Source organism: Rhinolophus sinicus, chromosome 13 (genome assembly GCF_057876585.1).
Source record: "Rhinolophus sinicus isolate RSI-liver-muscle chromosome 13, RSI-T2T, whole genome shotgun sequence".
In the NCBI taxonomy this organism is placed as follows: Eukaryota; Metazoa; Chordata; class Mammalia; order Chiroptera; family Rhinolophidae; genus Rhinolophus; species Rhinolophus sinicus.
In genome coordinates this window covers 55693819-55715276 of record NC_142513.1, presented here as the reverse complement: position 1 = coordinate 55715276, position 21458 = coordinate 55693819, and the positions used below count along the sequence as shown (strand labels likewise).

Here is a 21458-nt window from a genome sequence, read left to right as displayed (position 1 = left end):
CCAGTGGCTGGGAACACATTCAGGAAGGACGGTAAATGCAACTTATTTGAGAAAGAACTGACTCGTTGTAGTTATCTTGTTACATGCCAATAAAATGTCTAAATATTCTTTTCTTCTCAGATAAAGGAATGAACAAAAAGAAAATCGGTGATGAAACTGGGTCTCCAAGTAAAAGGATTCAGGTAGCTGGGCTTGGAAAGGTGTCAGCCCTGCAGGGGCAGCCATGGGCCCGTGTGGTGCTAAAGAACCAGTCAGGCTCATTAATGCCAGCTTAAAGGGACACGTTCAAAGGCAGTGGGCACATTGGACTTTCAGAGGAACTCTCCATTAAATCTGCTGTAAAATGGGATTTGGCCTCAAAAGCCCCAAGAGGCAGGACCTGGCAAAGGCTGTGCCTACCGCTCGGCCTCTCTCTAGCTATTTAAGTTTTGGGCTTTTTATCCCGTTGTTTGCTTTTAATCTGCCCTTTTCTATGACAATCCAGAGAAGCCTTCCACCTAACTGCATGCTGTTATCGGGAGCATTTTGCCAGGCAGAGCTCAGTGTCAGCTCAGCTCCCAAGCCATCTTTCCCTCTTAATCTGTTTTCAATGGCAGTGTTGTTTAACCCTCTCCTCTGCCGACCTTCCAGAAGCTCTTCCAAGAAGAGAGTGGAGGAGCTCAGAGGTGCCTCCACGGAAGAGCAGGAAAAAACGGAAAGCTTATTCTTTTTTATAAGTCCCTTCACAGCACTTGCCATTCGGCCCTGATGTTTCTTTCTAAATTATGTCTACTTAAATGACAGCAAAGAGCAAATTCTGTTTGTTCCTGTCAGAAACTAAAATCAATATCCCGGTCCTGGCAGAAGAGGGCGTGGGATCCCGTCCTCACAGCTCGTCACGGGCGGAAATGATGGGGCAGGGAGTCTGAGCGGCCTTACTGAGACGGGTTGGCGTCGTATGTGGAAAGGACGGACCTGGTTTTTCACCTAAATGAAAAGCAGGCACAGCTGCTTGGAAACGCTCCACTTGACCCCCTCAACCTGAACAGTTTGACAACTAGTGCCCTTTCCAGGTCTTTCTGGCTCCCTGTCTCGCTGGAAAATGTCCCAACCACATCGTTCCCAAGGCTTTTCCAGTCTTCCTTTCTCCCCGCCAGTGCTTATTCCTGTTTGGGGGGTTATCGTGCGAACATACTTGCAAGCATTTGTAGAAATGAGAAAGAAGAGAGCGAATGGGAGGGAAGTGAGAATGCAGAAGGCCCATTCTCTAAGGGGTTCTGCTTACCTGGTCTGCCCCCAGGCTGGACATCCAAACCCCTCAGTCCAGGTACGTCTCTAGGCAAGAACCTGGTGGAATCCCTTCATGCTGGCCTTCGTGAAGACAACTAATGAATTCATTGCAAATGCTGAGCCCACCCTGCAGAGTGAAAAATGATAAACCACTTATTCTACAGTCAGTTTCGGAAATGGTGCATACAGCCAACTATAAATAACACACAACGAGATTCTGATATGAATTTCCAATTTCTTCTCACTACAGCACCCCGTCCTGAGTATCACTAGAAGCTTGCGTGCCATCTGATTCGTCTGGCTTTTGTGGCATTGCTTTCACTGCCCAGCTAGGTTGGGATACTTTACTTCCACAGAGCCTTGAACCCCTTTCTTGTTCCACCTCAGTCTGTGCTGGGACGTGACTTCTCTGTTAGGAAGCCCTTGCTCCCTCCTCTTAGCAGCAAACACTCGATCTCTGCTGATGCATTTGATCAAAGTTCACTTTAAGTACAGAGTATTTGTCAACTGTATTGCTCTGCAAAGCGCCTGCCGCGGGTTACTCGTTACGGGGAATGGCTTTGCTTCCTATTTTGCATGGCCCTGCAGCTTTCTGTCTGTGTCTCTCCAATTTGAATGCTCAGTTTTCTTTGGCCAGCTGTGTCTGTTGTCATCCTGCCACCTAATGATCGGTGGCAACTTTCAAACTCTACTCCTTGAGGGTGGGGAAGGTGGCTCCCATTTTGGGACTGACACTGAAAGTGCTCTGTGATTACATGAAAACATGGTTGTTCTGTTAAAATTATCCTGGTGGAAACAGGGCTCTGCTGATGGAGGTTTAACCAAAGCTTTGGGGACGTGGATAGAGGCAGGGGCCCCAGGGAGGTGTCGTTTCTGCCAGAGAGTGGTTCTCTCCACCCTGGGTAAGGACCCATGCCATCCCCTGCAGAGCATTTGAAAATTCTGTGCCCCACCCCAGGGATGCTGGTTGAATGATTGGGGAAGTGGGAGCCTGAATCAAGGTGTTTTCAAGTTCCCCCAAGTGAGACTGAGAACCACTGGATTTGAGCCAAGCCAGAGTAAGCAAGAAAAAGCTGGGCTTCAAATTCAGGGGAGAGCAAGTCTCAACCCCAAGTCCCAAGGGCCAGCACTGGAGTCCAGACTGCAAAGTCGAGAGTTCAAAGTGGGGCAGCGATGGAGCAAGTGTAATAAAGCCAAGCAGACAAGAGCCACAAGGATTCAGAGTGACCTCTGCAAGGGCTTTGGCCTGACGGGGACCACAGCTCTGCCTTGAAGGTCAAGGTGTCTGGGCAGCCAGCGGGTCAGCTCAGCCTAAAGCCTGAGGCAGCATCCATAGGGGTCTGTGATTTCCTGCTTCCGGTGCTTAGGCAGCATTCTGCAGGCAGCAGCTGAGTGTTGAACCTTTTCAGACCATCGCTACACAGGTTACAATGACAAATACAATTATGTAAAATCACGAGTGTTCACGCCAGAGGAAATACTGTAGTCCAACCTCCTCCATCACATCAAAATCAGAACAGGGCCGGTTTCTCCTGCCCCAGACCTCCCAATAAAGACTTAAAAGACCAACGTGAGATGCTCATAGAGGCAAGCAGAAATGGTCTGAAATTTGAGCAAGAATGTTTCAATCATCATTAACAGGGCGATGGGAAATGGGAGAGAATTCCTCCCTCAGCCTTTCCCAAACTTCAGTGTGCTTGCCAAGAGCCTGAGGCGGGAGGGCGGAAAAACTGCAGTCCTGGGCCCACTCCAGAGAATCTGATTCAGTGGGTCTGGCTGGGGTGGGGCCCGGGAATCTGCATTCTTAGCACGTGAGATGCTGTGCTACCCCAGGCATTCTGACGTGGTGGTTCCAAAGCCAGGTTTTCAGAAATGCCAGTTCAAGCAGTGATACCATCATCTGACTCCCGCGCAGAAAAGCAATATTCCAAATTGGCAGGTATCAACCCCTGGCTGCACGTTAGAATTAGCCGGGCAGCATTTTGAAAGACCCGAATGCCGGGACCTCAACTCAAACCAAATAAACCCGAATGTGTTATGGCTGAGGCCTTGTAAGAGTTAGACATTGCTGTCACGATGCTGCGTAGCCAACATCTCAGAACTCGGGCTTAAAACACGCATGTATTTCTGACTCACAGGTCTGTGGGTAGACGGCAGCTGGGCTCAGCTGGGCAAACCCTCCAGATGGCAGGTGGTGTTCAGGTCAGCTTCATGTACGTTTCCTTCTCCTTAGGCCAGTGGCTACCGCGGGGATGTTCTTCTCGTGACAAATCACTGGAGTGAGAGAGACAAGCCAAACTAAGCACATGTAAGGCTTCAGCGGACGTCATGTCCGACAACAACCCATTCACTGAAGCAAATCCCATGGCCAAGCCCGAGATCAACAGGATGGGAAAACATACTCTGCTCAGTGGTCCAAACCACCACAGGGCTCCTTCCCAAACCAATTAAAGAAAAATGTCTGGGGTGGCGGGTGGGCACTGACAAAGCCCCTACAGGGTGCGGCTAGGGTTGGGACGCCTCCTTCTAAGAGATGACTTCGGTTCCAAGCCAACCCGTAGAGAGGCCGTTTGCCCTGCATGCAGGAACGTCAGCGCTACGTATGTGGCATAAAACATGAAGTGGCACCGTGGCAAGAGGATTATCAACTGAAGGTAGAGAATGTGATAAAAATCAAGCTAAGTGCATTATTTGTTCACGTCGGGCCCTCTTGGGCTCTGCACCGCTGACCCCTAGCGCCTTGAGAGCTTCAGAATGTCGGTTCCATGGCTTGTTGTCCACAGGCCATGCTTTCAGTTCCCCTCACCATCTGGTCTCACTGTCACACAAATGCACTCTGTGTATTTTATGTGCACCCCATAAATCTGCCCCCCCCCCCAGAATATCCCTCAGTGCTCCTTGACCCGAGGGGAATAAAATCAGGTCTCCTATCCTTTTGTCCTTGACACCAAATTCCTGTGAATTCAGCCCAAGTTTACCCACCGGGAAGCGGGCAGCACCTGCGCACCCAGCTCAGAGGTAGTGTTGCTGACCAATTTCTCAGCCAGTACCCTTCCTTTGGGGTCTATTCCCGGCTCTCCCTGAATTTCCTCGGACAAGTCACTTCTTCCTCTCTTGGTTCCAGTTTCCTCATCTGGAAAAAGAGGGCTCTGGAGACAGCCACACCCTCCCCCTCTGACCTGGACAGGCGTGGGTTTGGCCCTAAGAGCAGCTCTGTCACAGTCAGGGGGCCTGAAAGAAGCCCGGACGCTTAGTTGGGATTAGTGCCCAAAAGCACGCTGGTGAAATGCTCAGGCCAATGCAGCTCCAGAAAAATTAATTGCTTTGTTGCTGCTAATGGAACCACCCACTAACCACACTCTCCCGCGTGTGCGATGGCAGGGCTCCCAGCCGTGGAGGTGGTTAAGGAAGAGCCTTCACACAGCCAGCCCTTGGGGGCCATCTAGGATGCGGTTGCTGTGGCTTTGTCCCCACCTGCTGCAGCGTCAGGAGCGTTCGCAGGCTTCACTCCCTTTGGCAGGACAGCCCTGCCCTTGTAGGTATCGCTCCCTGTTTTCCTCATCTCCTTGCACCTGAACAGGTGAAGACCATTCATGCAACTGTCCGTACCCTAACCAACGAGGCCGTGCGTGGCCTGGCCCAGCCTCCCTTCCGTGCCTGTCTCCTCTCTCCCCCGCTGTACCATATGCCTGTCATATGGGCCTCCTGGACCTTCCCGAAACACACCAGGTTCTTTCCCTCTTACCAGCCTTTGCACCTGCTGTTTCCTCTGGGACACTCTTACGGAGGCAACCAACCATCCCAGTGTGCCGAAAACTGTCCTGGTTTTAGCACTGAAAGTCCTATTTCCCAGGAAATGGCTCAGTCTTGGGCAAACAGGAGTGTTGATCACATGGCTGGTCCCTTCATGTCCTCAGGCTTTGCTTCGATGTCACATCCCTTAGAAAGGTCTTCCTAGACCCTTTATAAAATGGCACGCCCAACTTCCTGTTACTTCTCAGCACTTACCGCAGGCTAAGCTGGACTGAAACGTATTAATGGTCTGTCTCTCCCCCCTCCATATAGCGACTGGGGACCAACTCTTATTCCCCATTTAGAGGAAAGTCTGGCCCATCGGAGGCATTCTGTAAGTATTTTCTGTTGGACCGCTTTTAGGTCAATTGATGCTTTTTGGTTCTTCAGTCACAGATCGGAGTCCAGAGGCACTGGCGTCAATGTCACACTTTCCTAGGACATTTCAGGAGGCCGACTGGCCCTTGACTTCCCGGAGCTTGGACCCCTGATCACATCATGACGTGTTTAAGTACAGCCCAGGCTGCCCAGAGACGCGGTGACCAAGGCAGCAAACAGGCCATGAGCTCTTTAAACCTGCAGCAAAGTTTCACGGAGAAACATGGCATCTGCCACACCCCAATTTCAAGCCGAGAGTTATAATGTGCCCAAGAATGGGAGAATAGCTCAGGGCCACGTATCTACTCTGGGGTCATCACAAAGATGGAGTGCCAGCCCTTCACGCACGTTTCCTTGTTTAACTCTCACACCCTCTATGAGAGGTAGATGATATTACTTTGTTTTAGAAATGAGAAAACTGAAGCACAGAGAGACCAAGTAAATCACGTCGGCTGGGAAGGGGCAGCAGACACTGGAAGACAAGTTTGTCTGGTTCTAAAGCCTTCAGTCTTCTCTCCATACTAGATTGCTTCCTCATGTTACTAGCTATGCAGTAATTTTAAGCTAGAATGTGATGCTGCCGTAATAGTTTGGAGAATTCTATGCTGTCACCAAAAAATCCAGATACCAACATGCATGCACACTTTCTTAATATTTATATTTTACATTGTTTACATAGGAAAAGGTATTAAGCTAAACCAAAGTGACGTAGTGGTTGCATTGAGTGATAGATTTTTAAGCAAATTTTAAAAGAATTTCCAAGTATGTATTACTTATATACTTTTTTTTAAAAAAGAAATCAATGTGTTTATTCAGAGGGAAAGTTACCAACACCCTGTTTAGCTGAGATGAAGTGAGAGAGGGCTCTGGAGGTCTCAGATGTATAATTTCATTTGGTTTCGCGATGGCTGGAGGACAAAAGTGAGGATGGAAGAATAGGTCTTTCAAGCAAGAAGTTGGAGCAGAGAAAGGTCGATGGGACTGGACAATGTCTGTTTGGCATCAAAACTAAGGTGGGGTTTCACTGACAAGGGATGAAGACCCCGGTGGCCAGGATACCCTGAGTTACTGCACAAGGGCAAGACCACCGACAGGTACAGGCCTCAAACCAAGAACATGCCAGAGGGAAGGTGCTCAGCCCCCTTTCACTTACAGGGGGAGAAAACCAGGAGGAATCTACTTTTTGGATAGGTGTTTGGACCTGATCAGTTCCCTGAGAAGCTCTCCCTATGTCGCAGCCTTTAGATGCTTTGACAAAATGTAAGATCAACCCTGAAAAAGCCTGGTGTGTACTTTCAACCAAGTCTATTTTTCAGAGGCAAAAGATGGGGAATAGTGAAAAGAAAGACTTCTCTGTACAGGGAAATTCTATTGTTTAGGATGTTTTAATAATTTCCATGAAAATTTTATAAAATCCAGGACCCTGTGTGATTGGTGGACTTCTGTGGATGAAAGAACTATTGATTATGAACTCCTTTCTTTCGAAGGAAGGGAATTAAATTAAACATTCAGTCCATAATACCCAACCTCACCAAGCCACATAACCTTTCTGAGTCTCAATTTTGTCGCCTGGAACACGAGAGACTCGTCGGCTAGTGGTCAAGTTGAAGCGAGCGAAGGTACATGAAGAGCTCGACTGTCCATTGCATAGGAGCCTCCTTAGAAGCACCCCAAATATGTTACTGGCAGCAGAATACTCTTCTTCATAAACAGCAGTATGATCTAAACAGATAGCCCGGGCAGAGCTGCTTCTGTTAAGACATCCCTTCCCCTGGAGTCCCACACGAGGACCCAGGACTTCACAGAACACTGGTTTAAAACCATTTATGTGGCACGACGCCACCACACGTGCTGGGTGGTGATCCCACGCTCGCTTCCAGGCATCCTAAATAGAAAACACACATGCGTGTGAAGACACTGCCAGCTCCAGCTAGCCGGGACTCCTGGGGCCACATCCACACCCTCGGAACTGCTCTCTGCCTCTGAACCTGCATCTTACACCAATGCCTCACGTTTTCTCTTCATTGTCAGTGCCATGCCCCCCCCTCCAAGTGTGGGCTTAGAGGGAACCCCAATCCCCTTTCAACGGAACCTGGATGGAACCACCCCCCATCCACACACAAAAGGAAAAGGAATCCAGAAGGCTGATCTGTTTCACACCCTGGGTTAAAAATTTGGAACAGCACAGTGTGTGTATGCACCCACAGGTCTCAGTTTAGACAAACTTACTAGATCTCGGAGTCTTATTTTCTGTGAAGGAGCCAGACAGCAAGTTAAAAAGCGTATGATTCATAAGTTTTGCATTCATTAGTGCCATTGCCATGCTGCCAAACGCATCACCGTGACTCACAGCCCCCAGTGAGCCTATGAGCCAGAGGATTCATTTTATCCTTTCATTTTATTCATCGCTTTTCCTTCCCTTTCAGTGCTTCCCCGGGACTGTCTCATGGGCAAACTTTCACCTGTGCTCAGATCCGGGATTACAGGGGTAGGAGGTGGGGACTGGCCTCCCACTGGCTGCCCACAGCTGGGTGGGATGTTTTTCCGGGAGGGTCGAGGCCCCAGCCGAGAGGGTTCTTAGCCAGGACAGAGGAAAGCCTTAATTTCCAGAAAAAGTCACACCTCAGATGCCAGTGTCTAAATCTTCGCCCCAAGGTATCAGAACCTCCTCCCTAATGTTTTATAATTTTGCTCAGTAGCGTAGACAACGTATTTTCTCTTTAACCTGACTCTCCTAAAATTCTTAAGTGGTCCTCATCGTGAACAGGCACTTTATAGAAAAAGCATAAGAAGAGATGTTTGCTCCCTCATATAATGAAATAATTTGCATTTAAAACAACAAAATACCAATTTCTTCACCACCTAACAGATGGCAGAGATCAACAGCGTTGCTACGATGCCGTATTAGCAGGTGTGGAAAAGGATTTTGAAGGGAGAGTACATTTGCATCACCCCACTGGCAGTGGCCACCACAGCGTAAAAGGTACGTGATCCCTGATTCAGCAATTCCACTCCCGGGCCTCGATCCCCGAGTGACAGTGGCCCACGTGAACACCGCTGAGGAAACAGCCAGGCCTGTGCACGCTGGGCTCGCTTTCAATGTAACCTCAGATCTCCCACAGGCAGCCAACCCCGCTCAGCAATTCTACCACCCTCTAGTCAAATGACTTTCTGCTCCTCTAAACGACCGACCGTGTCACACAGGCCCCGCACTTCTGAAACCTCCAACTTGTCGGCTGGAGATCCCTCCTCGGTCTTCGTGGAGAAAGACAGGCAGAAACAAACTTGTTTTCCCAATTAAAGAACTGTGGCAGGAAGATAGCACAGATTTGGCAGCAGCCTCAGAGGTAAATGGGTTTAAATGTCACACAGGAGCAAGAGACGTTAAATGTCACACAGGAGCAAGTCATATAAACTCTCTAAAACTCGGGCTCTTCATTTATGTGACGAAGATCCTGGCCCCGGCCATGAAGAAAACAGAAGAATCAAAAATGGCTCCTAGGTTTTTGGCCTAAGCAGTTGTATAGATGGCGGCACCATGAACTGAGATGGTGAAGGTTTAGATCAGTGATTCTCAAAGGGTGGCCCCATGGCCAGCAGCACGATATCACCTCACCTCCACCCCAGACCTGCTGACAGTGTGTTGTTACAGAAGATGATAAGAGACTCAGAACCGTGCCCTGGTTGGCCAGAGGAGGGGGAAACAGTCAAAAGCAAGAGAAGAGAGGGCCACCCAGGAGATGGTTCTGTCTGGAAGCCTAGAGGTGGAAGTCTTTGAAGGGGAAGGAGGGCTGACCGAGTCAGATGCTGCTGGCAGGTCTGGTAAGGTGGCCCTAGGAAATGGACCTCCTGACTCGCAAGATGGAAGCCACTGGCAAGGTAGGAGGTAAGAGCTGCTTCAGAGGAACGCTGGGCGAAAGACTGCCTGAATTGGCTGAGGAGGGACTAAGAAAAAAGGAAATAGAGAGAGAGAATTGACAGCCCATTCAAGGACATTTTTCTATGAAAGGGGACAGAGAAATGGGCCACTGCCAAGATCTTCATTATTTATAGGAAGAAACTGAATTTCCAAGAGTTTATATGACTTGATCCGAAGTCTCATATGAAAAGGTGGCATTTAAACCCACTTACCCTTGTGGCTGACTGTCACCAAAATCTATGCTATCTTCCTTCCCCAGACAGACCACCCATAATTTTTCAGGTTGTTTTTTTTTCTCTGGGTTGTTTTCCCGTAGATATTGGAAAGAAACAAAGTTCCCCAGTTACTCCTCCAAGCCTCTTGTCAGGCAGTGACTTGTTTTTATTATTATTGGAAAAGAGATCTTAGTAGAGAGAAGCAGGGGTGAGGCCCCAGGCCGGACTTCGTACCTTCAAAAGCAAAGGCCTCCTACTAATTCTCCCCCATAAGAACTTTCACAGAAGGAGAACATTCAAAGAGATAACGAGAAGAAAGATCGACACTCCCTGCCTTTGATTGTTTCAAATTAACAAACCAGTACTTCCTTGTACAAATGGATTGACTCTGACGGCCACGCGAATCTGAGGCAGCCGAAGAAGATGACCCCCAAATGAGCACAGCATGGGCAACTCAATGCTACCCTGAGATGGGGTCATGACTGCCCTGTCACTCACTGTCTTCCTAAGGACATCAGATGGCGTTCCCTCCCAGCGTCTGGGCCATCAGATTGGCTGTTAGATCTGAATTCATCCTGTGTGGATGCAAAAGGCACTTGATGCAGTCAACCCAAGAGCGGCTGAGAGCCAGCAGTGGATGCCAATAGAGGTATTAAAATTATCTCCTGATCAACAGGTTTGGCTGATTTTACCCCTTTCGAACCAGATGTTTGGAACCTTGATTGTACAATGCTACTTTACACCCTTGAAATTATAACCAAATGCGTTGAAACAAATAATCAAACTAATGAAACATAATCAAATATCCATGAAACAATCAAACTAGGGAAAGGAGATCTGATTTGATTTTCACCCTGAAATTAAAAATAAATGTTGTCTGATGTTCTTTCTTTCGTTGCAAAAATAACCCATGAATGTTGTAGAAAAAAAAAAGAGGACTCACATTTCAGCAGTGTGGCAGACATGGAGAGGCCCCACCCTCCCACCCCCCAATTCCCATTCAAGGAAAGACCTGTTGCCCCTCTGGGACGTGAGCAGCAGAAGGATCCAGATGTCAGATCCTGGAGCATTTGCCTCAGCTCTCAAGTGCTCTCTTGCCCAGGGTCATGCTCTCCCTAGGGAAGTCCATGGCCAGAGACTCATCACTGATGCCAGGGCCATTTTGGCCCAACAGGGGACAACTGTGATGGGCCATGCATGCTTCAGAGCCCTCTGGGGGTCGGCCAGAGCTAGTGTTACTCCTTGCTTTGCCTCTCACAGGTGTGGGAGCCCCAGAAAACTCCCATCTCAGCATCTGCTTCCAGAGAACCTAACCTGGGTTAATCGGTACTGGGTGTGGTCCAAGAAAACAAGCGATAAGATGGAGGGTCACTGGATGACTGGCTGGCAATGAGGATGCCATCACCGGTAGGTGGAGTGCAGGCAGTTTTGTTGCTAAAATTCTCACCTTTGATGAATTGGGCTGGGGAACCAGCTGAAGGGAATGCCTTAGCTAGTGTGACATATCAGAAGCGTGTACCAGGGTGGGGGTAGGGGACAGGAACGACAAAGACAGTGGACTGGATGACTATTACGCACCACTGATATCCTAAACATGTCAAATGAGAAGGTGCTCACCCATCCTCAGTGAGGGACACACACCTGGGTTCTTTTTCCTAATGACAACGTGGCTTTCATGTCGAGCCACTTCTTAGACGCCCCTGCAGCTTGGCAGGGATCACGAGTGTGTAAATCAGACTAGATGTAAAGCAACAGAGAGGGCTGGACCCTGTTGAGAGCCGGACAGTGTGTGTGGCCTTCCGGCTCAGAAGCATTTATAAACACTTTGCTGGTCCAGGAAAATATTTGGGGGGATTGCATCAAAATTGGGCTATGAGTTTATGTGCCGTGATTTATACTGGAGTGGCAGCTGGTGAAAAATAGTTGTTGCCTCCAAATATGGAGGGAAAAAAGCACTCTGTAGGCAAAACCAACTGCCTGATACAGTGACCTAGAAGCAGTAAGTCTTTACTACAAAAAAACGTCAGCCTGGGCCGGCCCGGTGGCTCAGGCGGTTAGAGCTCCATGCTCCTAACTCCGAAGGCTGCCGGTTCGATTCCCACATGGGCCTGTGGGCTCTCAACCACAAGGTTGCCAGTTCAATTCCTCGAGTCCCGCAAGGGATGGTGGGCTCTGCCCCCTGCAACTAAGATTGAACACGGCACCTTGAGCTGAGCTGCCTCCCGATGGCTCAGTTGTTGGTTGGAGCGCGGGCTCTCAACCACAAGGTTGCCAGTTCAATTCCTCGAGTCCCGCAAGGGATGGTGGGCAGCGCCCCCTGCAACTAAAATTGAACACGGCACCTTGAGCTGAGCTGCCGCTGAGCTCCCGCATGGCTCAGTTGATTGGAGCCTGTCCTCTCAACCACAAGGTTGCCGGTTCGACTCCCGCAAGGGATGGTGGGCTGTGCCCCCTGCAACTAGCAACGGCAACTGGACCTGGAGCTGAGCTGCGCCCTCCACAACTAAGACTGAAAGAACAACAACTTGAAGCTGAACATAACCCTCCACAAAGATTGAAAGGACAACAATTTGACCATTGTTCCCCAATAAAGTCCTGTTCCCCTTCCCCAATAAAATCTTTAAAAAAAAAAAAAAAAAAAAAAAAAAAAAAAAAAAAAAAAAACGTCAGCCGAAAAGGGCCAGCAGGAAACTCCGAGACGGACCAAGTGCACAAAATTTAATCAGCGTTCCCTTCTTGGGAAGCAAAACTAGCTGTCTTCAAACACATACGTGAATGAACAAATGAGGACAGCTTCTGGGTCCAGGCTTTGCTTTCTCCTTATGTGCTACAGGAGCAGAGCGCTCTCACTTTCAGAGTCTGGGAGTAATCAGAGATGCATTTATAAATACACCCACACTTGCCGTGACTCTCAAAAGCTCCACTCCCCAGCCCTGGAGGGCTGACTATAGGAATCCATTAAGTTAATGAGGCACTGGGTGCGGCCATGTCTGAGCAATGCGTTCCAAGCATCAGCCCATAACTGAATCGGGAATCATTTGCAAAGCTCTTGCTTCTATTTCTTAAGTATTGGAGCCCTGCACCCAGAGCTGGGCACATAGGACAAGGTATTTAATATCTTGCATGAGCCGTGAGGACACAAATGCTGTACTAATATCACCCTCGTCCTCTTCTCCAATGAAGTGGACTTGCTGTTTTATACACCATCTGCTTCTTGGTCCACTTATATCAGGATAACTAAGGAAAGAGGGGACATTTCAGATTGTTTAACTTTTGGATTCAAATAGCTAGAAGTGCGCGTCTACTTTGGCTGTGCCCAAATCAGGGACAGTGCAAGGTGTTGATCTAGTATTGATTTCTATTACTCATTATCTTAAGAACGGCTCAAATTTAATTTCTTCACCAAGGCTAGAAGAGGCGTTAAGAAAAGGACCTTTAAAAAAAAAACCAAGATGAAGACGACGACGAAGAAGAAAAAGATAAGCACCGCTCTGCAGGGGTAACTTGGATTTTCCAACCAGTTTTTGGTGAGCCGTGTCCATCTCCCTTCAATGTGTTTGTCTTCGATACTGATTGCCAGAGAGACTGTCTACTTTTCAGCTCAATTCCAATTATGTGGTGATTGCAACTGGCTTCTGTTGAGTCTCCCCAGGTCAATGAGGAAAATGCAAGAGTGTTGCTCTTCCTGTTCTCATCATCTCAATTTCTCTTGGACCCTCAGACCTGAGGTAGCCCAATAATTCCACTTCATTTTCACCTCTCTCTCGCACAGTGCCACCTGGTGGCTCCCCTTAGCTATTACAGTAGGCAAAAAAAAAAAAAAAAAAGCATGGACTAGCCTACGAAACCAGGGAAATTAAAACACTGGGGATTGACCACACAAAAGAAATCAAATGACTGACAGAGAGAGAGAGAGAGAGAGAGAGAGAGAGAGAGAGAGAGAGAGAGAGAGAGAGAGAGAGAGAGAGACTCCTTTCGTGGAACAGCCCATAAATTCACAAGTTGTGTGAAAGCAGAACAAGGATTGATTCTGTGGAGAGTGGAGACTATTTTACAAAACATCAAAACCATATTATTCCTATCCATGTATTCTCTGAAAATACCTTTTATATTGCAGTTTGTCAATGGATGAAGATGACCTTTGAATGGTTAACCATTCTCTGTGGAAGCCCTCTCTTTACCAGCTTCTGAAAGCAAAACTGTACAATGGTTTGCTATTATCTAGCAAATTATGATGAATCATCAATACTATTGATATTTAAGGGTTTATCCTTTCAAATAGCTGCAGGGACCTCAGAACCGTAATTGTTGTTTCACACAAATCGTTTTGCTCTCTCTCACAATGGCTAGCAGTAGTCTTGGGTCCTGGCTGGTGTTTTGCCATGTGAAGGAGAAAAAAAAAAAACACAACAAAGTGGCAATTATCTATTTCAGCAGTTACCTTCTTTTAGCTGAAAATGTTGAAAATGACAACAAAATGTTCTCGCGTGTGATTTTTAAATTTCTCTCTTTTTTTTTTTAAATTGGTACTGCTTAGTGATTTCCATCCCATCGCTATTTGCGGTCAATTCCTTTCTAGAAAGGGAGAAAAAGAGTTCTTTTCCTGCCAGCTTCATCTTTCCCATTGATTTCCTCACCCAACACATGCCCCTAATGGAGCCTGAAATGAAGGCAGCTTTGCTTTTGCTTCCGTCCTCTGTCAGCACACCTCTGCTAGAGGCCAGCTACGGTCTGAGCCCCGGACACGCCTCCGGCAGGAAGGGCATCTGCCCCTCCCAGATGCTGGCAAACAGAAGGGAAGGCAGGGGAGGGAGGGGGAAATGCATTCCCCCTTTGCTAGGCCTGGACCCATAAGAGAACATGATCCTTTGAAATGAGCTGCACTACAGAAAATGAAAAGCTTTATAAAATCGGTGAGAGCTGGCAAGTTAGCTATCCAGGTGGAAAAGGCGAATGACAAGACTGGGAAAATGGAAGGTCCTTATAAAAGGCCAGATGAAAGTCCCTTATACCTTACAAAACTGCACAATAAGCATTACAAAACACACCCGAAATGGTCCAAATGGGGATGATTCACACAGAGAACAAAGAGAAAGGAAGGACGGCTGCAAAGGAAGTCTTCCAAGTGGTTCTCCCTGCCTTTCCGACCTTCCCTCACACACTTAGAAACCACAATCTACACTAACAGCTGAGACCGTGGACTTGAGCCAGTGGGTCCCTCTGGTAAAATTTAGCGTTTGGCTGAGGATCTTATGGACACTTAGAGAGATATAATATCCCGCCATGAATCTTTCCAGGTCTGAGACCCCGGCTTTTTCCCTTTGAAAGAAAACGAAAAACTCAAGCTGGCCTTCTTAATCTCTCTGGGACCTGGGCACTGCTATATTGGGAAAAATCACGAGGCATTGCTGTGACTCAGTCTGTGAGTAGCTTAAGTGCTCACAGGGGTTGCCATTATGTGCCATTCTACCTCCCTGTGATGTCAGCCGGCTGGAAGCCACCACGGCTCCCGGGGCCACTCAGGAAAATTTACGGAACTGCTCTCAGACCAAGAGTGACCCAGCACTCATTTGTCATCTCAATGAATTTCCAGAAACCTGCAAAACAGGCTATATTTACTCCATTGGATCAAGGCAATCGTGGGGGGGTTCTGTTACTGACCAAGGACTTGGAAGCAAACAAATCATAGCTATAACCAATAATATGTTGACAGAAAGGCAGGTATACAGCTACAAATCTCTACAATCATTTAGAATTGTCAAAATTATCTCCCTGTTGGTAAACATTTACTCTAAGCTTCAGTTATCCATGGGATTCTAATGTACCATAGAGAATATTTGTAACACAAAAATATGCAACCCTACTACTAGGTCGTAAACACAGTATTTCCAAAAAAAAAAAAAAAAAATGCTAACTCTAATGAATGTTAAGTAGTAATAATGCCCTTTTGGAGTTTGGAAGAATTTGAGATAATGTGGATTTAATAAATCTCTCTAAAAGAAACAAAAAGCTGTCTGGAGAAACTTAAATCACTGCCTTCTTTTTCATCTCAGTAAATTTCCTCCTGCAAAAAAAAAACAAAAGAAAAAGAATATCCCGAAATATGTAGTGGTCACATAGCTGCCCTCCAGGAGAGGACGATTCACCTGAAAAAGAGCAGTGCATGATGGGATGCCTTAAATTCCTAGCCAAGGCCTTTATTTGTGAAGATTTGATCCTCACATTTGCGTTCCCCCTTCACCCGTCCCTTTAATATATCCTCGGTTTTGTTGCCACAAAATCACAGCACCAGAGTTTGAGCAATGGGACAGCAGAGAGGGGAAGTGACCGACCGGCAGGATGTGGGGTGTCCTGTGGGCATGAAGCCACCTCCTCTCCCTGCACACGGCTCTCTGACCTGCCCCTTTACTCCAGAAGCTGGGGTTTGGCTGTGACCCAAAGCAATCAACAGAGAAGCCCAGGTTAGGTGATGACCAGGTGACATCAGGTGAGAAGACTATGAGAGGGAAGGCTCGCCAGTGCCACCGGAGCAAAGCTGTGCCGACTGTGGGTTTTTTTCGCCCCATCGGAAATTGCAATCTGAATATTAGGTAGATACTTACAAAACATCAAAGAAAGGTAGGAAATTGTGCGCAAAACCAATTTTCTTTACTAAATATGTGTGTGTTTATATTGGGTTATTGAGAAAGAATATTAAACCCTGGCAGGAAAAAAAAATTCAGTGCAAATAGGCACAACAAATTTTAATGACTTTTTTTTCCTGATTACAGAGTAATTTATGATCACTGTAGAAAATTTATAAAATGGAGAAAAGTATGGAGAAAAATAAAGAACCACCCCATTTCACCACCCCGAGAGAACGACTGTTGCACTTTGTACCTGCCCTTTCCATTTTCCCATTGTCCTCAATAATAAATAAAAGTCCATATGGCATGATTGCTAACTCTATGCTGGCGTTCTGCAAAGTACTTGAGGTACCATTGGTTCATTCTTAACTGAAACTTGCAAGTTAAGTGTGATTATCTTCTCCATTTCCTGTCAAGGAAATGGAAACGCAGAGAGGTCAAGATCACACAAAAAGGTAAATTCTGAACAATGATCGCAAAATCATCTCTAAACCAGTCCTACTCAAAGTGTGATCCACGGCCCAGCACTGGTGCGTGAACAGTGTGTTACTGGCCCACGCTGAGATGCCACGGAAATTGAAGACACCGCAGTTAGAAACTGTTATTTTGTGACATCTATGCGTGTGACCCCTCTTGATGAAGAGGGCTTGGAGGTGCCTAACACACGCGTGTCACATGGTGTGAATTGCATACTGGCCATGCGGGGGGCATATATCCTGGTGGCAATCGATGAGACATTTAAAAACAAACAAAAACCCTGGTCCTGCACCACAAATATTTTGAGACGCACTGCTCTAAATCATGTTTTTAAATACAGGTATTGTCAATATTCAGCTATGGTGACCATCCAGTGGATCAGGAGACAACTGCCACTGAAAAGATAGTTTGTTGCCCACAGGGGTGGGCACACCATTCCAGGCAGCCACAGGGGGAAGCACCAGGGTTGTCAGGAGGCAGAGGGAGGGGAAAGGAAACATGGGAAAGAAGCTATGTTGTGGTTTCCGTGGAAAGGAACAGGTGACACGGGGTAAACTGCCTTGGGATTGGCTGGTTTGCATAATTTCAGTGGGCTCTGGGGCGTGGGGGCTGTCCCTGGTCATCTGGTACCTGGCCTTAGGGTGACTTGTCCAATCTGCTGGGGGATAGAGGCCCAGAGCCCATAAAGGAAGTGGGGGGTGTGGGCTCTGGGTTGGTTGGTTTGTATCTGAAAGGCACACTCCCAGGCAAATCCTGTACTGTCTGTAGGAACTGACTAACTCTGGGAGGAGTACTTTCCGGGGTCAGAAAAGCCCTACATGTCAAAGCATTAGAATCAAAAGAGCCGTGTAATCAAACTCCACTGCCTCCCTAGGGTGATAACCATGAAATGAATGCAGCAAAGGAGGGTGCTAAGAAATAGAAAGTCGCAACAGTCTGCAACTCAGCTACAGAAACAGCTCTGTTGCCCACAAACTACGTGATTTCTAGTCAGTGACTTGGCAAGTCCTCGCTCCACATGGTCATCTTAAAGGGGCGGATAAGGACGCGTGTGCAGAGCTGGAGACCAACACGAGAGAAAAACCTGCCGTGTTCCTTCCGATTCCCATGATGGCAAAGCCGCCAGTTGTCCGCATGTCTGCCCTTCCCTCTTCCATAGCAGACTTCTTCCTGAGCACACAGAAGGCCAGACACAATGAAGATTTGTTTCACGCTTCCCTTGCAGCTAGGTGTGGCCACGTGACAGTGTCCTGGATAAAAGGGAGTCAGCAGGAGCGCTGTGTGGCAGCTTTCAGGAACTTTCCCCTCCTCATTATCTCTTCCTCCATTCTATTGCTTGGAACCTGGATGTGGTGGGCTATGAAGGAAGGGCTTCCACATGGGGACGGTGGAGAGGAAAGCAGGGAAGGCATGAATCCCTAAGGACCGGGGACCTGTACATGAGAGAGACATAAACTTCTGTCTTGAATAAGCCATTGGCATTTGGGGTTTACTGCTGCTTGTAGCTAAACCTAATCCAAACTAATGCACTCATGCAGCCAAAACACTGGTCTCGATCCTCCCCCCGTGTTTCCAGTCTGCTTTGTCCAATCTGACTGGGGGAACTGGGAGGAGAGAACGCGTAACCAGAAAGACTCCATTTGAGGCAGGGGAGAGGTAGAAAAAGACACCCAGCGGGGCCTTTTACAAGAAACCCACTTGTGGCCGATGGGACACCCTGCTTGGACCCATGTTTTGTGCTAAGATCCCAGCAGGCAGACATTCTGGTAAATGCAGGCAGGATCTGGGACATGATCCCACCTGGAGATCACTTAGAAATGGGATTTCACCAGCACACTCACCAAAGTGACCGTGACCTTGGCAACTTCGTGTTACCACTGGTCACCCGGGTTGTGCTAGAGAGGACTCATGCTGGTTGTTTGCAAAGCCCTTACTAAAAATGACAACGTATACACTCACAATTCAATAGACTGGACTAAAAACAAAGGCAACACATACTCAGAACTCATCACTTCCTAGTTTTAGTTTCTGCCTTCTACTATAGGTAATAGTAATTACCTATAACTATTAATAGGTAATAGTAATTAATAGTACTATAGATAAGATCTTTTACATAAATATGCTCTTGACCTTATTTCATTGATTGCATGTATGTGGTAGAAACACTCTGGCTAAGTGTATCAGTGCACACCTCTTTTCAACATCACCTTCAGTTACGTGATGGTGGTGGCTGGAAATTGGCCATAGCTGGAACAGGCATAGAATGGGTTTCTACTAGGTTGGTGCAAAAATAACTGCGGTTTAAAAGGTTAAAAACTGCAATTACTTTTGTACCAACCTGCTAGACAATGTGGGACCAGAAGAGGAATAAAGGTCCCCACCTCATGGGAGTTTCTAATCTCATTGAAATGTCATGACAAACAAAATAAAACAGTATATGTGCCAGAGAATTAGCACTGAACCTAAGCAGGAGGCGGGAGAGCTCAAATCTGTTCTCAGCTCTGAAACTAGCAACGGGCCTTGTGGGCAATTCTCTGGGTCTCTGGGTCCCCGAGGTTTCCATCTGTAAGATCCCACAGGAATCTAAGCTCCACAGCGGAACTGTGCCTGTGACTCACGCCTGCATCCCCGCCCTCTAGCTTAATTCCAGACACACAGGTGATGCAACAACATGTGTTACGTGAGTGAATGGACAGGAAGGCACTATCTCCACCCAACCCTTCCAGCTCTGAGAATGTAGAGGCCTGTGGTCCACAGAGAGGCTAAGAGAAGTGACTCAAGTCTGACAGTTAGGGATGATTGACACCAGCCAGCTTCCTGGGATGCCTCATGAGAAGGCGGGGTCATGCTGGACTGGGACAAAGCTGGGTGAGCTGATGCAGAGGAATCTGATTCAGACATCACAGTGACAAGTCCGCTGATGCACTGGGGGGCTGGGGGGACGCTCCTTTTTCTTTACCTCTGCCTTCTCGTACCTGACTTTGCGCTTTGGTTCAAAACCATTTTTAGTCCCAACTGAAGAGTCTGGAAAAATCCCAGCCAAAAATGGAATTATCCCCCATCTCCACTATCACCTCACGTCCACCTCCAGCTGCTGCCCCGTCCATCCCGAGGTCTCTTGCTGATAATCCCAGAAACATTTACAGTAATCGCTTGGGTGCATTTCTTTTCTTTCTTTGGTTAATACACAATTTTGCTATTTACAAAAGCTACAAATGGAATGCAAATGTGTCCATTTACTTTTCTACCTTGTTACCCCTAGGATTTTGATTCTGAATGGGAGAACCATTGCATTTTCGAGAACATTCAAATTTAGTGTAAATTTTAAGAGAAGGCAGGTTTTCTCAGTTATTGGAGGTGCAGAAACACAATAGCCCATCAATCTATTCTGACTATGATATTCTATCTCTTTACACCCCCTTACACACACCCCCTCCCCCCACAAAGAGCTGTTCACAGCTCCTCCTTCACAGATGATGGAAAACAAGGCCATTACCACTTTGTACTTAACATTCTAAACTGCTTTCTGAGCAAGTTCCAGGGTGTTAGGTGCTAGGTCAGAAATTTAGATACTAAAATTATTTGTTTGTTATTATTATTTTAGGTTGGATTGACTGAAAGTACCAGTCTCTTCCACGTGAAAAGGTGAAAACTGAGATTTATGATTACGGTCTCACCAACGATGAAGGGTGTTCAGTGAGCGAAGATAAATTTGTTCCCTGAATCCTGACATCCTGGAACTAAGAGGATTCAGTCAAACCCAAAGGTGGTGTCTGTTTACAAAGCCATTGAGAGCTGCCCGAAGAGCTGGCCGGGTCCCTGGCCATCGTGTGATCCCAGAAGTCACTGAGACCAGGGGAGGCCGAAAGAATTAAAATTCCCTCTCTGACAACTGAGCCATCTGGGGCAATTTAGCCTCTTTTACGCCTCAGTTTCCACAGATGTAAAATGAAGACAGTGGAAGCCCTGTGAAACACTGCCAGGAGGATTCTTTATTCCCCCCCAAGAAGGAGTTCAGGTGAAAACTCCTCATATTTGGGGGTGAGAGTTGTGTGTGTGTGTGTAGTTTAGTTAGATGTGCAAACGGTAGATACAGTTTGGGGGTTTCCACGAATTTCAGCTCTGGGTGGCAGTCCTCACTGGGGGTTGGCAGCTGGAAGGGGAAGCATGCCGTGCCCTTAGCCAGTGTCCAGATAAGGAAGGGCTGTCTGGCTGCTGACCCCATTCATGGTGTGACCCCAATAGGCCCCCTCAGGCCTCTGCAGAGCAGCTCCTCTACCCCGCCTTGATATGCACTTCCCGCCGCATTATTAGTTGTCTGATTAGCTAATATACTCTAGTGATTGAGTTAAAATGTTAATGAATGGTAACGACTTTTAATTGGCTGCGATTCCTGTATTACGCTCCTCTGTCTTAACCCAAACATTCGGTGACGTAGCCTACAGCAGTGATTCCTGGAGAAACCAAGGCAGAAAAAAATAGGACTTGCTTTGACAGCGGGATCAGACGGAGAGGAAGGAAGGGTCAGGGTGACCCAGCCAAGCGCGTGCCCATGTGGCCGCTTACCCAGCGTCAGCACACACGACACCTGGCTGCCAACCTGCTCAGGCGTCCTCCTCCTTCCAAATACCAGTACAAGCTCAGTTTTCGGAGCCAGCGCTCAGATCACCGTTACAGCAGCTGGCCCACGTGAATTCAAACCTTAAGTGCCCATAGAAAGTAGTTCATGGTCAACTATCACAAGGAAGTCTCAACACCCCGAGGAGAAGCCCATCTCAAGTA

General features: G+C 47.4%; 1 long non-coding RNA gene across 1 annotated transcript in view; it reads right to left on the bottom strand.

Annotated features, from left to right (window-relative positions):
- Nucleotides 1-1263: 1263 nt before the first annotated feature.
- LOC109444928 (uncharacterized) overlaps nt 1264-21458 on the bottom strand; it is a 113798-nt gene continuing 93603 nt past the window's right edge. Inside the window, exons 3-4 of the long non-coding RNA XR_012491297.2 lie at nt 3406-3543; nt 1264-1396 (exon numbers count right to left, since the gene is read on the bottom strand). This is a non-coding gene — a long non-coding RNA (uncharacterized LOC109444928). The remainder of the gene's footprint in view (nt 1397-3405; nt 3544-21458) is intronic.